The sequence below is a fragment of the Lissotriton helveticus genome, chromosome 8 (assembly GCF_964261635.1).
Source record: "Lissotriton helveticus chromosome 8, aLisHel1.1, whole genome shotgun sequence".
Classification (NCBI taxonomy): domain Eukaryota; kingdom Metazoa; phylum Chordata; class Amphibia; order Caudata; family Salamandridae; genus Lissotriton; species Lissotriton helveticus.
The window spans coordinates 1323658821-1323675103 of record NC_136069.1 but is presented as its reverse complement, the minus strand read 5'-3'; the positions used below and the strand labels follow the sequence as shown (position 1 = coordinate 1323675103).

Here is a 16283-nt window from a genome sequence, read left to right as displayed (position 1 = left end):
AAAACATACTCATGTCAGGGCCAAAGAAGGACAAGGCTTCTGTGGGGGCAGGCCCCATTGACAATTTTGTAGTAAGAATGGTTAGTAAGATTAACAATGACAGAAGGGCCTCTTTGGGTAAAGGTAATATATCAGATCATGACCTATCTATAGTGGGTCTCCCTCTAATGGAGGCTCCACCAGTGAGCGAAAATGGCAATGATGCTGGGCTGGAGGTAGTCAGTGTAGTAAAAACAGTAGATGCACTGATTCACCGGGCCCCGGACACAGTATCTCTGGTCAAGCCGCTCTCGGACTCTGAGGAAGAGGCGGTATCAGGGCATAAAAATATGAGACCCGTCAGATCCTGCAGAAAGCAGCAAAATAAAAGGGGGGGTGGATTGTTCACAAAAGAAGGGTAGATATACATCCGCCTGACAGCCTTACCTCCCCGGAGGCTATTTTGCGCTTGGAGGGTATTAAAGAGACAAATGTAACCCTGAGCCCGGAGCAGTTTGGCATGCTAATGAGAACCCTAGAAGCCAAACTTGAATTAAAACTGGAGGAATCCCTTAATTCACTAGTAGCCAAACTGGATACTGCTAATGCAGAGATAAAAATTTTAAGAGGTCTGATAGAGAAACAGCTAGCCCACCCGGATAAGGTCCACCTTCCGCCCCCTCAACTAGTACGGTTCATTCAGTGACTGTTGAAAAAAACATAGCAATGGTGGCTAAACCAACTTTCACCTCTCAACAGGCTATTAGAGCCGATACTAACCCCACTGTTCCCGTGGCCCCATCCCCCTTGCCATCAGTTACCTCTGTAGTGTACCCTAAGTCAGGCCCCACTCAAGATCTAAATACCGTCCCTAGTAGGCGAAGCAATTTTATTAACTTACCACCGGATTGTGCTCCCTACGTAATTGTATTGGTTAACATCCCGACCCTAAACCCGGATGCAGCCGAGCTACACGAGGAATCACATGATTCTCTTAAAAATAAAGTGGTATCTTGGCTGAGTTCAAAATGTGGTTTTCCTACAAAATTTGCCGGAGAAATCATCACGACCAGGAGGGTAAACTGGATCGGTCCCACGCGAAAAAACTGTAGAGGGGACTGCGTGGTAGTAAATTTTAAATATCCACAACACGTGGCCACAGTCCTATTACGGGCAGCATCAATGTTGAATGACAGTAATAGTATCCAAGTGCGCCCTTTGGGTTATTTTTATAATCATATTACTGTAGCCTCTACTCCCAGACAAGGCTTAAGTCCTCTTACTCCATTTGGGCCCATGTCTATGTCTCAAAGTCAGGGACCAGGAAGGGATTTTTTTTTAGATTCGGACCTCCCATTATAACACATAACAGGTTTGACGCCCTCTCAGGACTTGAGTTGTGCGATTGACGGGGGGCCGGAGAGGGTATAGTGGACGAAGTTATAGTGGAAGTTACCCCTACGACTGCTGTACCTTCTTCTGATGTTCATGGCAATAATCCGGTTGTGGTCATTCCTGGGAAAGGGGACACTATTAGACTGTTAAGTTGGAACATTGCAGGTTTACGGGCAAAGAAGGGTGACCCAAATTGGACAAATTTTGTAAAGCTTTATGACATTATAGCCATTCAAGAGACTTGGGACACGAATTGTGATTATTGGCTGGATGGCTTTACCTCTTTTTCTGTACCTGCTTTGCCCTCTCCAGCAGGTCGAAATAGAGGGGGCCTTTTGATGTTGATCTCTGTGAATGTAAAGGGCAAAATTATAAAGATTGACTGTGCCACTCATAATTTTCTTGTTGTAGAGATAACCTTGGATGATGGTTGTAAAATGCTTCTGGTAAATTGTTACAATTCACCGCACGGCTATCCTGCAAATGTGCACTTAGTATGGTTAACTGATTTTTTTACTTCATATAAGGAAAAGCAAACCACTTATTGTCATTTTATTTTGATGGGTGATTTTAATGTACATTTATGTTTGAATTGTGCTCTAACGGACACAGATGGGCCGGATAGTGTCTCCCCCCCTCATTTCGAACATACGCAGAAGGGACAGGTTCTTGAAATTGTATTAATTGGAAACGATCTGTATGAGGTGGAGTTTTATGACAATAGCACACGGGTTGCCACATACACTGGAAGCGACTGTGATTCGATAATTGATTTTATTTTTTTATCATCAGGTCTCCTTAAATATGTGATATCCTACAATGCTGTTGCTATGCCGTTGAGTGATCATAACCCTGTGGGGATGGAACTAGCGAATGGCTTTTTGCTGCTAAAATCATCGGTTACCCCCCAGGTTATAATGCCACTTAAGGTTAAGGACCAGGGGAGAAGAATTAAATGGGGAAAGGTAGTTCCCGATGACTTTTTCTTAAACTTAACATCTACGGCTGCTGAAGATTTGAAGGTCTGTACCAACCCCCACTCTATGAGCGAGGATATTTTATCTTCCTTTGAAGGTGTCTGTCGGACAGTGGCCTTAAAATTAACAGCTAAAGGCCAGGGAGGTAAAAATAGACCGGTGACGGGCTGGTTTGATAACAACTGTAGTAAAGCCCATAACCTCCTCAAAAAAGCACTTAATACTCGCCCGAGGGACAAAGCCTTAGTAGCGCTACTTAGAAAGGATTATGCTAGGGCAATTAAAACTCGTAAAAATGAATTAAAGAGTGATGCTTGGGCCGAACTCATGGATAAAGCCACCTTAAAAAACAGCACCAAGTTCTGGTCAATTATCAATACTCCTTTGTTCGCTTGCGACCAAAATACTGAGCTGGAACTTAACATATCGGAAGTAGATTGGCTTAGCCATTTCGAAAAAATCTATGGTAGCAACATGGAGCAGGAACCCTTTGTAGTCCCCGCGTCTGATCCCCCCTTGGCGCCTGTTAGTTTTGATGCAGCCGAAGTGATCAAGGCAATAGAGGGTACGGCGGGCCGAAAGGCACCGGGCCCTGATGGGGTCCCAGCGGATATGTTTAAGGCTAATTCGTTGTACTGGGCTAACATTTTAACTAAAGTCTTTAATGCATCAGCAACAGTAGGATTCCCTAACTCCTGGTCATCAGCTACTATAATTCCAGTGTTCAAAAAAGGTCAGAGGGGAGACCCTAGATGCTACAGACCCATATCACTGCTGGACTCTTCGGTTAAAATTCTAGGGAAGGTTGTCCTGGCGAGAATAGCATCATGGGCCAAGGGGAACAATATTCTGTCCGAGGCACAATATGGATTCAGGTCGGGGAGGAGTACAGAGGACCAATGCCTCAATCTTCACCTTATAATTTCCAAATACACGAGGGCAAAAGGGGGATAGATGTTTTTAGGCTTCATGGACTTGTCCACAGCCTTTGATCTAGTAAATAGATCAAGGCTGTGGACTATGCTCCTGAGGCTGGGCCTTGATTGCTCCTTGGTACATTTCCTAGCGGAGCTCCATAAAGATCTGAAAGCCTGTATTAGAATGACAACAGAGGGGGAACGTACGGCAAGTTTTAGATCAAGTAGAGGGGTCCGCCAGGGCTGTATCCTGGCCCCAATGTTGTTCACGTTATACGTGAACTCATTGGAGGATGACCTAACAGCTGTCACCCAGGATATCCCGTGCATGGGGGGTGCACCAATCCCGGTGCTCCTCTATGCCGACGACGCGGTGTTAATAGCCAGGACCCCAATTGCCCTGCAAAAGCTACTGGATTCTTTTGGAAATTTTATGTCCAATCTTGACCTGGTGATGAATAGCAGTAAATCCCATACAGTGTCAATATGCTGCTCTAAAAATAAAGAAAAAACTTTCTTCTGTGATGGCCAGGTTATCTCTAGCGTAAAGGTTTTCACCTATTTGGGTGTAATCGTTGACCAAAGGGGTACTTGGACACCGCAGTTAACATCTAAAGCAAATGCGGTGAGAACTTCAGCCTCCGCAATTTTGGGGTTTGCAAAGAGATTAGGGGGAAAACCCATAGAGGCCATCTTGGCCATTTATAAAGCCAAGACTGCCGCTATTGCTAGATATGGGGCTGCAATTTGGGGCTTTGTAAAATCTGACCGTATCCAAATAGAGGAAAATAAATTCCTACGGTCATTGTTGGGCCTACCACAGTCAACTGCAACTTTTTCCCTACACCTTGAGTTAGGTCTTGGTTATATTTTAGACACAATAAACTTAGCCCCGCTCCTGATGTGGATCAAGCTCTGGTTAAACCCGAATCTTAGCCTAAACCACAAGATCATAAAAGATTGTCTTAAGCTAGATCACAGGAGGGATATCCAGTGGTTGTCCTATGTAGAGTCTTTGGCTGTGAAGCTAGGACGACCTGAGATTTTTGACAGTCCAGAATCCCTGTGTAAAGCAGATCTAGTGTGGGTGAAGATTAACTTTACTAGGCTTTGTGTTGCCGAGCGTGAAACGGTTGAGCTATGCAAACCATCCGTGAGGGTGCATGTAATGATAACTACATCCCTTGAGCTGGCTCCTTATTTGTCAGTGGTTACAAATTTTTTCCATAGATTACTGCTGACCAAGTTCCGTTTCAATCAAATTTATTTGGTCCTCTGGGACGAGAAAGATTGGTGTAGGCTTGAGGAGTCGTCCCCATGTAAATGTGATGGTCTTTCCACCCAGGACACTGCGCATTTCCTGTTTTTTTGCTCTTTTTATGGTGAACCTCGGATTCGATATTTAAAACCAATATTGAAGGGGATGAGATTTACGCAGTACAAGCCTGCATTGTTATATTTACAGATGATGGTTGCTCCTGTAACTATGTATTGTACCGCCAGTTTTCTGGCTGCATCTGTAAGAAGCAAGAGATCGAGATTAAGAACGGAATCTTATTGTTGAAAGATATTGAAATTTCTGCTTTATGTATTGGACTAACGTACCGTGGGCATCAAACAGAAATGAAATCGTGTAATTACCCTTTTAATAATGTGTTTTATCCTTTACAATGTTTTATACTGTATTAATTGATTTTTAAAACAAAAAAGTTTTAATCGTTTTATAAATGTCTAGAATACTTTTATGATTTTAATTGATCGAATAAAGTGGTTTTGACTTGACTTGAAATTGACTTGACTGTCAGGGGGAGAATGAGGCCAGACCCTTCCAGCAGCCATTCTTCTCTTTTTTACAACTGAGGTACAGTTTATGTCCGTTGACTTGACAGAAGGACTGCAACTGTTTTTTTCTTCCACAGGTCAAATCAGCCGCACAGGCAGTACTAGAATGTTTACTAGGCCCTACAGAGTTTGTCAACAATGCCCAATGTTAACTCCTTATCGGAGTACTTCAAAAGATATGATGTAACAACCATTTATTCACTTTCTGAGGCCTAATTATCCATTGTAAGAAACACTGAGGGAGTCGTTAGAAAATTCTACAGAGTCACCAGATGATAAAACTATGATGACATCACAATAGATAAACTATGAGTACACTGTATGAGATATTTCACGTGATCCTGCAACAAGGGAGCACCATTCTCAAGTGGGGGAATCTGTGTTACACAAACACCAGAGTCAATCGATCTCTGGCCATTTTCTTGCTATAAATTGAAAATATACAATTGTTAATGAACTATGTGTCTCTCATTTTATCGGATTCATATCATGAATCTATAGCAACATCCAACAGCAGTGTCCCTCAACCTAACACTGCAGAACTTTCAATTTCCTATATGATGTCAGCTAGAAAAAAACACCCTTTATTCCTCTGTAAAATTGTTGGGCAGCCAACGTAGGTGCCAGACCAATCACTGGAGAATAGCATTCCTTTTTTTCTAAAGGTGCTAAAAGGGACTCTTTCACTGCAAAATAACATAAGCTCTCCAAAAGGAAAATGTTTCTGTGTCTTTCTTCTTGAAAATAAATGTAATAGTGGGACACAACACAGTAACCTTATTCTGAGGTTTACCATTAATATGTGTGGGATCCACTAATTCTCCAATATAGAGGAATCCTTCTCAGCCAAATAAATCTCCAATTTTGACAGATTTTGCGTTTTCCATCAATCTACAACTACAGCCCGAGATAGTGTTATCCAACTTGAATCATCAGTCCCTAACTGTAGCATGCAAATACATGCTTTAAAGTAAAAGCATCATGAAAACGTGTTTGAATAGGATGCCATATCAGGTTCTAGATTCTTGCCATTTTGGTCACTCTCAAGGTGCAGTCCCGGATCCACTTATTCAAATCCTAATGGAAATACATATGTTACATGATCATTGGTTGTTGTGTACTTTTCAATCATTTCAATGCTGAGAATTATCCTTCTTCTTTAAAGACTTGGGGCCATATGTAGGAAGTTGTTTTGCGATCGCAATACAGACTGTTCCTATGTAGGAAAGGTTTCCGCTGTGCAAAAATGGGAATCGCTAATTTTGCGATTAACATTTTTGCGTACTAATGATTCCACAAATTCTTTTGCTAAATCGTAATCTGCGGCACAGCATTTACGATATTCGCAAATATTGTTCCCACTAAATGCGTTTTCGCAAATTGAGATGTAGCTAAAAATCACAATTTGCGATTTTACGAAATTTGCAATTTCGCACTTTTCAATTACCACCAACTCTGAGCAGTTGGTGACCAGGTGCTACCTATTTAAACAGGCCCACAATGTCACTGGGATTTTCCGCCATGGCTGGCCTGTATGTGATAGCCAGGAGGCTGCGTATCAGAGATGCGCAACAGAGAAGGAGACGCCAGGAAAGGATATACAGAGCATGCATCACCCATTTCCAGCTGACCGAGGAGCAGATCCATGTGAACTACAGGCTGCACCCAGACAGCATCCTGTATTTAATAGAGGAGCTGACACCCATACTTACTTGAACATCCCACATGCAGGGCACACACCATTCCCACCCATGTCCAAGTTCTGTGCTCACTGCACCTCCTGGCATCAGGGAGTTTTCAGGGGGTGATAGCCACAGCAGGAGGGGTCTCTCAGAGTGCACTTTCGTGGTTCTTCCACGCTTTCCTTGATACAATTGTTCAGAGGCTACATCACCACATCCAATTTCCCAGCACACAACAGGCACTAGCTCAGACCAAGTAGGAATTCTACCAAATAGCCCAATTCCCCCATGTCATTGGCTGCGTAGATGGGACCCATGTCACACTCTCACCACATCACAGAATGAGTATGTGTTTAGGAACAGAAACTCATATCATTCCCTGAACATCCAGGTATTGTGCAACGCCAAACATATAATCACTGATATTGTGGCAAAATTCCCAGGAAGCTCACATGAGTCGTTCATGTTTCGCCACTATAGATTAAATCGCAAACTCACAAATGGCGAGTTTGGAGAGGGCTACCTGCTAGGAAATGCATTGCTTACAAACACACAACCAGTAAATGTTTGAACTGGCAGGACAGTATTGAACATAAATCTACTTATACCCTGGAGGTGACAATGTGTATGCTGAATGTGACTACATCCTCCCACCGTACCTGAATCCAGCCACAGCAGGTGAGCGGAGATACAACAGCGCCCACAGAGCCACACGCTGTGCCATTGAGAGGACTTTCGGAATCCTTAAGAGTCGTTTTCGCTGCCTCCATAAGAGCGGAGGTGTGCTACAGTACAGCCCTGAGACATGTTGCAAAATTGTGTGTTGCCTGTGCAATGCTACACAATATCGCTACCAAGAAAGGCACCCAAGTGGATCTGACAGATTCAGACACATCAGATGAGGAGGGACCGGCTCCACATTGCATTGCAGACCAGCAGGTGGGGCCGGGCGGCTGCCGGGCACCTGAGACGAGACGAGATGAGATCACACAGAACTACTTCGAAGTGAGTAATGAGGACACAATGCCACAGAATGGTGCTTAACTGTGATGTTAATTTCCTTTGCTGCAGGAACTCATCTGTCACACAGCTTGACTTTATTGTGATTGCTTGCACATGTTTGTGCCACAGTGCAAGTATTTCCATCAGTCAATACGTCCATATGGAATGTGTTGCTTCACACATAGCCATAAGTCCCTGATGTATCTTCACCTCCTATGTGCACACCCTGTTGCCCCTCGCTCAGGCTGCCCACTGCCCTCCCTGGAGTCATCATCTACTCTCCCTGGCGCGCACTCTGGCGTCTGTCCTGTGGAAGTGGGGGAGTGATGCTGCTCCTGCTAGACTGTTCGTCCGTATCCATTGTGCTAAGTGGGTCTAAGCCACCTGTGGCAGCTGCACGCCTCTGGTCCACGGCATGTGTAACCTGCACCAGGCCCCTTCCCACACCCTGGCAGCAGTGGGCAATCTCATGCTGCATACTGACACATCTTCGGGCCAGCAGGGATGTGGCGGTTGACAGCTCTTGGGTACAAGTCCAGCCGGGTGTGATGACGATGTCTCTCCCTGCGCCTGGCTGCCCTGTCTCCTTATCCCCCTGCACAGTCCTTCCAATTCACCTGTCATGGCCATTACACCAAGCCGCAACTCTGTCATGTTATGATTGTGTGCAGCCAATTGGCGCTGCATTGATCTTATTCCTTTTATTTGCAGCTGCTGTGCTTTCAGCATGCTGCTTTCAAGTCTCGCGAACACCGTGTCTTAGTCGACTGGAGCAGTGCTGGTGGAGGGCCGTGCCCTGCGTCCCGACCCACTCCCTTCTATGGATTGTACAGAGGACTGTGTTTGAGCTACCCTGCACACTGCCTCTGGATTGGCTATGCCTCTCCTGCTGTGTCTGTTGCCTCTGCCTCCAGCAGTGGTAGTGGTGGCACTATTTTGCGCCGTCTGCATGGCGCAGGGTTTGCTGGTCTCGCTTCTCCCTACTCCTCCTGCCTTGCCTCGCCTCATTTTCTGGTGTGCCCTCCCCTTCTGCCACGGTTTCCTGTGTTATTGGTGGTGCTGTGAATTTAAATGCACTGTGTCCTGTCTCGCATCTGTAATGCATTACAGTTTACAATTTTCAATTCACATGAGTACAATCCGTCTGTTTTTTTCATTTCCTAAATGACTCATCCCTATTCCACCTTGCTGTGTCTCATTGGTCCAGGTATCAGTGCATGTGACTACATCTCCCATAATGCATTTCTGGGTGTGCTTGTGGACATGCACTGGAGTTGCACTCAGGTTGGGTGTCTCGGGGTGTGAGTGGGTTGGGTATGTATCAGGCGGTTTCGGTATGCATCTTACCTTGTCTGGTGTCTGGGTGTTCGGAGCTGTCCAGGTCAGCCATGCCACTCACACTCTCAGGCTCAAGGGTGCCCTTCACCAGCTCCTCCAGTGGCGCTGGGTCTGTAGCTGTGGACGTCCCACCACCTGTCTGTTTGGCCTCGGTTAATCTTGTAGCCACCCTCTCCTTTGACCTTTGCCCCATGTTGTACCACCTGTTTCTGAGGTCTTCGACTGAGCGGTGTGTGACGCCAATTGCATTAATTTTCTCCTGGATGTCAGTCCATATTTTTCATTTTCGTGCCTATGCCACACGTAGTGAACTTTTTCCAAACAGGAGGTCATGGCTGCTGACTATTTCCTGGGTGAGGACCTCCAGCTCCCTTTCGCTAAATTTTAGTTTCCTCTTTCTGGGATTTTCTTCCTGCTGCTTTTCCCCTGTCCCCTGGGACTCCATTTCTCCTGCTTTCAGTTGCTGAGCACACATCTTCAACTCTCCTCACAGGCTCTCACTCAGCTTCTGGCTCTCACTCAGCTTCTGGCAATCAGGTGCAGCATGGGCAGTCACACTTCCTGGTTGTGATGTCAACATCCTGAACCTGAATTGCAGATTCCCGGAATTGCGATTCCTTAATAGCGTTCTTGCAATTAAGGAATCACAATTTAAGTATTCACTATGTAATACGGAAAATTTGTGGGAATTGCTATTTTTTTGCGATATTTTACCTATATTGGAAATTGCGATTCTCAAAATGCGATTCACGGAATATCGCTATTTCAGATTCGCAAATTCATTTTTACCTACATATGGCCCCTAACAATGATATAGTCATTGGGCCATAAAATGCTAGTAAGCAGAGGGAAGGACAAATGTAGACTTCCTAGTTCTATTATTTGTTGATTTACTCATGCCACCCTCCATTTGCTACCTCTGAATCATTCCCATTACTTGAAAGTACATCATTCCTTTTCCACTTCTTGGACGCTTCAGTATTCCAACGTTTTGTTAGCCAGATCTCACCAGCTTCATCTCCTGGGTAGTTGTGCTAGGACAGTGCAGGAGACATGATGACTTTGACATCGTGAACTACAAAGCCATTGTCATGTAGGCAACTTATCCTCCCTTCACAGTGTCCGGCAGCAGCGGTCCCACCTGCCAGTGGTTCCGCGTGGGGAGACTCCCTATCTGTTGCTGCCACCCCTCGCGCCTTCTCTTTCTCCTTCGCGAAGTAACAGTTTATAATGGCCCAGGGTCGATGGGGGCGGTGAGGGAACCCCTCACCCAGCCGCAGCCTCAATCCAGGCCCTTAACCCCCTTCCTTCTGCACCTCACCTCCTCTCCGGCACCATCTGGTAGGTCCTCCATCCCTCTCAGGGCCAGATCATGGACACCGGAGGGAAAGAAGAGTCCCTCCGCTGCAACACTCCACTGCCCAGCTGCACTACATGGCTCCAATGTCCCTGAAATTACTCGCTGCCTCGGATCCCCCATGTGGTCTCATATTCACGGGAGTCCGCTCACCAGTCTGCAGCCTCCCAGCCGAGGCTCCGCCTCACGCCTCACTGCTCCGCCAGGATGCGGGTCCGCAGTCAACACACGCGGGCCCTGCCAGCGGTCGCAGGGCTCTCCCTCACCTCGCCGCGAAGCCAGTCTCCCTGTCTCCTCACCCGGCCATTGCAGCAGCCCTCAATCCTGGAGGGGCTCCTCCCACTGGTCCACCAGGATCCTCTCGTTTCGGCCGTACCTCCCGGAGCAGAGGGCCCTCTCAGGCGCTCCAGATGCAGGTCCATCGGGGCAGTGCACCACAAGTCAGCCCCAGTTATCGTCGGCCCCTCTTCGTCAGCCCACAGGTCTCGGCGCAGTGTCTCCGGCCCTCAGCCACAGTAAGGCGCCATCTTGGAGATTGCCAGCTCGCCCGGGCACACCTGATTTTTGGCTCATAAAGCTGAGCGTTCCTCCCTCTCTCGACTATAGGTAGCAGCAGGGCACCTCCTCTATTGGTTGCTGTGTTCTCCGGGTCTGCTGGGCACCGGAATCTACATCGGATAAAGCTTTCAGCTGGAGCTCGGCGAAAGCACGTCTCACTCGGGCATGCTGTTGGCCACGCCCCCATGCTCGGGGTAGATTTAGGGTTTAGGGTAGTGCAGTGGTGTTTGTTTAGTGTAGAGGGTCGTGCTGGCTGTAGTGTTTTAGGGTTTAAGGCAGTGCAGTGGTGTTTGTGTAGTGAAGGGGGTCGTGCTGGGGGTAGTGTTTTAGGGTTTAGGGTAGTGCAGTGGTGTTTGTGTAGTGTAGAGGGTTGTGCTGGGGTAGATTTATGGTTTAGGGTAGTGCAGTGGTGTTTGGGTAGTGTAGGGTGTCGTGCTTGGGGTAGTGTTTTAGGGTTTAGGGTACTGCAGTGGTGTTTGGGTAGTGGAGGGGGTAGTGTTTTAGGGTTTAGGATAGTGCGACCAACCAGTCACAATATCCGTGAACAAAGGGGATCCTGACTCTTTTGAACGCTCTGCCAATTGAATAATTAGGGTCAAGGGCCCTACCACGTCCAAGACCTATCAATTCCTTTCTTGGGATCCCTCATATACTTGGAAAAAAGGTACATAGTTTCTCATCAATTGCAGGCGTGTGTGCCACCTTCCCCTTCAGTGAGGGCCTGGGGCATTCTCCCCTCATCCTATTCCTGACCTCCCTTTCAAGGGGCTGATGGATTTTCCCCACCACATACTCGGCCACTTTGGCATCAGGATTCCACTCCGCCGACCTAGGATGGTAAATTTGGGTAGGCTCGAACATGTCAGAGTGGACCCCGTCGCCAACCAGGGACTGAGAGAAGTGGGACTCTGGACGCCAGGGACGCCCCGAGTCCTTATCCTCATTGGAGAAAAAATCATCCTCCAATACACCCTCTCCCTCAAAGGGAAACCCGCTGTCAGGGTCTACAATAGTGGTTACAGCGTTGCAATTTTCTCCGGCTTCTCCTCCTCCGGACAGGGTGCATGTTTTAGCGTTCGTGCACTCTTGAGGAAGGTCTCCGTAAACTTATCAAATCCTTCCAAGTGCCCCGCATTATGCTTAACGGCCCTTTTATTCCCCATCTGGAGCTACTGGGACCCGCCACCACCAGATCTGGGTCACTATACACCCCAGGGATGCTTTTCGTCAGCTTATCAACCTGATCCCTAAGAGGAGCCTGCGCCCTAGAAATAGCCAGAGAGCGGGCTTGGTCCACTGCTGGAGGGAGAAGTTGGGGGCCATTCCCCCTCCACTTCCTGGTAAGAGGAATAAAAATTGTCTTCTGGAGAAGAAATGATAGCAGAGGGTGTGAGCACAGAACAAATGCCCTTAAAATCCTTAAGGCAACCCCCTCGCCGGTGCTTCACCAGCTGGGCTTTCCCCAACGCTGTTATAAGAATAGACTGAGGCGCAATATCAATTACCACCACCAGGTGGCGCTGGTCACTAACGTGGCCATGTGGGGAAATCACCGCGTCGAGGTGTCAAAATTAGGCAAGGGTAGATCGGGAATCAAGCTGACACTAAAGGAGTGACCGGATTCCCAAACGCGCGTAAAGACCAGCTGTAGCGCTCGATGCAGCTGCCTTGCTTGGACCAGACGCCCCAGACAGAATCTCACCGCACGCAGAGCGCACAGCGGGAGAAACTGCGATGGGGAGAACGCCCTCGTGCAATGCAAGAGCCTGCTGCGCAGGGAATATGAAACAATACCAAAGCAATAATGCTAATAACGTGCACAAGAAACCGCTATACAAACAGCAACAACGTCAGATTAAGCCAAGAATGTAAGGAATGCACTTAACTGACGAGCAGTGAAGAAAGAGGAAGCAGAATGGACGTCACAATGTTATATACGATGGACTGTGATATGATTGGACTATAGTTGCCTTGGAGACTACCCCCTAAGGGTTCATGGGTTGTGTAGTCTTTTGTTTAATGATTGTTGTTACGTTTTCTTTCAACTGCTATGCAAATAAAGTGAGGAAAGATATGCATAATCCTCGCCTCCGTCCTGCCCTAGAATTCATTAACCTTTATTCGATCTGATTTAGAAACATAGATCATAAAACTGTACATAAAAACAGTAAATCCTCTTTCCTAATACAATACAGTGAGATTTAATTAAAACCAGTAGGTAAAAACGGGTGTTACAAAGCCTGGTTCAGAGCAACTTCAGGTTAACAGAATCTTAAAGTTCAATGTTTCGCAAGATCAATCTCATGTACTTTGTGCAAAATACGCAATAAGGGGTCCAAGTAAGATGTAACTCTCCAATACCTGACCAGTCTGCACTATATAAACTGCAGAAAATACGTCTGTCATTGGGCTATATGTGGGCTACATCTGGGTAATATTTGTGCTACATTTGGGCTCTTTTTTCTCTGTTGGCCATCTAGGGAGACTTATTTGTTATGAAGTTTCCTAATTTCCTCATTTACTGCAGTCTCCTCAGTAGGAAATGCTTTCAGTTTTTTTACTTTAATTCCATCAAGAAGGCATTCAGATATGTCACACATTTGCCATAATTTGAGAATGTTAGCTCTCTAGGTGTTCATTAGATCACTGTACTAAAGCTACTGCTCACCAGGGAGTTAACTGGAAGTATACTGCTGGTATTGAAAGTGATTGTTTCAGTCTGCATGTCAGAATTTTCTAATGAAATAGAAGATGTTTTGAGATTTAACTTAAAACATGCCCTACATTTTCTTTCTGCAGCACTGACCATAATTTCCATGGAAAATGACCCCCCTCATTTTGTTCCTTTTTAGATTAAATGTTTTAAGAGTTACCAGTTTATTCCATTCAAGATGGCTTCAGCTGTGCCATATTTGTGTCATAAGTAAGACTGTTAGCTCTCTAGTTGTTCTTTAGAAAACTCTGGGAAGCTGCAGTAGAACGCAAAGGCATCAACTGACAGGCTGCTCCTGTTGAAATATAACAGGAAGATATATAAGATCTTACTTAAAACATGCCATAATTTTTCTTTCTACAGCACTAACCATCATTTCTATGACAAAATGAACCCCATAATTGTGTTCCTTTTTAGATTAAATTAAATGTTTTAAGTGTTACCAGTTTATTCCAATCAAGATGGCTTCAGGTGTGCCATACATTTGTCATAAGTAAGGTTGTTAGCACTCTAGTTGTTCTTTAGAACACTCTGGGAAGCTGCAGTAGAACACAAAGGAATCAACTGACAGTCTCTGCCCTTATTGGATGTACATGTTTTACTGAGAATGTCATACTTCATTCTCACATGACTGAAAAAGATAATGTGAATTTACAGAAAACATGCTCTCATTTTAGCTTCTAGGGGAAAATTCCAAAACTCTATGGGACAAGCATGTGAAAATAGTTTTCTCTCAAACATGATTCATGATATCCCAGCAGAAGGTTTTTCACAGGGTAAAATCACCTTAGAACACACCACAATTCCTGAAATTAGTTTGGTACCATCAACAAATTAATTCTAATGTAACTAAAGTCTGTTATTACCCTTTATTAATCTCCTTTTTGGTAATCCTCAAAATCTTTGATTCACTACAATGCATTTCAATGGGGTACTAACATGTATATTGGTCCCAAGATGGCTGCCAGCAATTCCAGGATAAAGTGCTGACAGCCAATCAGATCTCACAATGACATGTGTGTTTAGGCTCCGCCCAGATATCGATATTTTTTTCTTTTTCAAATTTCCCAGGAACTACTGAACGGATTTACACCATTTAACAAAAAGAGTTCTTTCTGGACCAAGGGCTACCTTTTTGCCAAATTTGGTGCAATTCCGCGGGCTAAAGTTTCCTATGGAAAGTTGCATGGGAAAACACGTTTTAGGACTCCCCTTTTTTCTCAGCCCCCACTTGCCAAATCACACCAAAACGTTCAAGATAGGAGAGGACCGGAGCGGGCCATAAGTTTTGAAATTTTTGTGAAGATTCGTCAATCGGCGCCAAAGTTATCGGGAATAGAATGTTGCGATTGTATATATATTACCTACTGCAGGTCGCCAGTAGGTAGTTATAGTTAAGATCTAGTTTCCATAGGAAATCCGCAACATTCTATTTGGAATAACTTTGGCGCAGGTCGACGAATCTTCGCGAAATTCTCCAACAAGATGGGGCGCTCCGCTCCTATCCTGAAAGTTTCGGGGTGATTTGTCTAGTGGGGGCTGAGAAAAAAGGGGGTCCAAAACGTGTTTTCCCCATGTTTGTTAAATGGTGTAAATCCGTTCAGTAGTTCCTGAGAAAATTAAAAGTAAAATCTTAGTAAAATCATAGATATATCTATAGACAAAGTACAAGCTTTATGCTAATTGGCTGTCAACACTCCAAACCAGGAAGTGTTGTCAGCCATCTTGTGCCTCGGTAGAACCGCGTATTCCTCGGAAAAAAAAAACCCGAAGCCGCTTTATTGGTAATTTGCCCCCGGGGGGGCCAAATCCCGGGGGCAATTTTCTAAATTATAATGGGGCGCCTAGAGGGGCCCCCCAGCCCCGGGGCTTAACGTTATGTATGCGGGGGGCTAAAGACCCCCCACAGCCCAGGGGACCACCACCACCCAGGGCTTCATTTAGTTATAACAAATGGGGCCCAGAGGGGCCCCCACCCCGGGGACCGCCACCCCGGGCTTTAATATTATGTTTTCGGGGGGCACACAGCCCCCCCCACAGCCCCTGGGGCCGCCACCCCCGGGGCTTCTTTTTTTTTTTTTAAATCAAAAATACAAAACCTGTGGGGGGGGACTTGGGGAATGCTCTAATATTCAAAATAGGGGGGGTCCGTAACGGACACCCCAGCCCCGGGGACCACCACCCCCGGGGCTTTTAAATGTTGGAACGGGGGCCGCGCGTCCCCCTCCTGGAGCCTTGTAGTGGCCCTGGGGACGGCCACCCCCCAGGGCCAGCTCTTGCAGTGTCCCGGGGTGCCCACCCACGGCACACTGTAGTTTGCTATCGTTTTTGAAAGAGAGAGCAGGAAACCTGCTCTCTCTTTCAAAAACCTAAGCCGATTGCTTTTCTGCATGGGGAGCAGCATGTTAGCTGCTTCCTATGCATAAAAGCAATGCCAGCTCCCGCAGGATGCGGGGAGCCGGCAGGGACCGTGAGGGGCTTGGGGACCCCACCATGGCCCCAAGCCCCCCAAGGGGGGCCACG

The 16283-nt window shown here is 46.2% G+C and overlaps 1 protein-coding gene and 1 long non-coding RNA gene across 2 annotated transcripts in view; one reads left to right on the top strand and one right to left on the bottom strand.

The window, feature by feature from the left end:
- Positions 1-16283, bottom strand: part of LOC144773339 (amine oxidase [flavin-containing] A-like) — an 898284-nt gene that overhangs the window by 693774 nt on the left and 188227 nt on the right. The gene's annotated exons all lie outside the window — the stretch shown is intronic.
- Positions 7464-16283, top strand: part of LOC144773340 (uncharacterized) — a 241311-nt gene continuing 232491 nt past the window's right edge. Inside the window, exon 1 of the long non-coding RNA XR_013599958.1 lies at positions 7464-7797. This is a non-coding gene — a long non-coding RNA (uncharacterized LOC144773340). The remainder of the gene's footprint in view (positions 7798-16283) is intronic.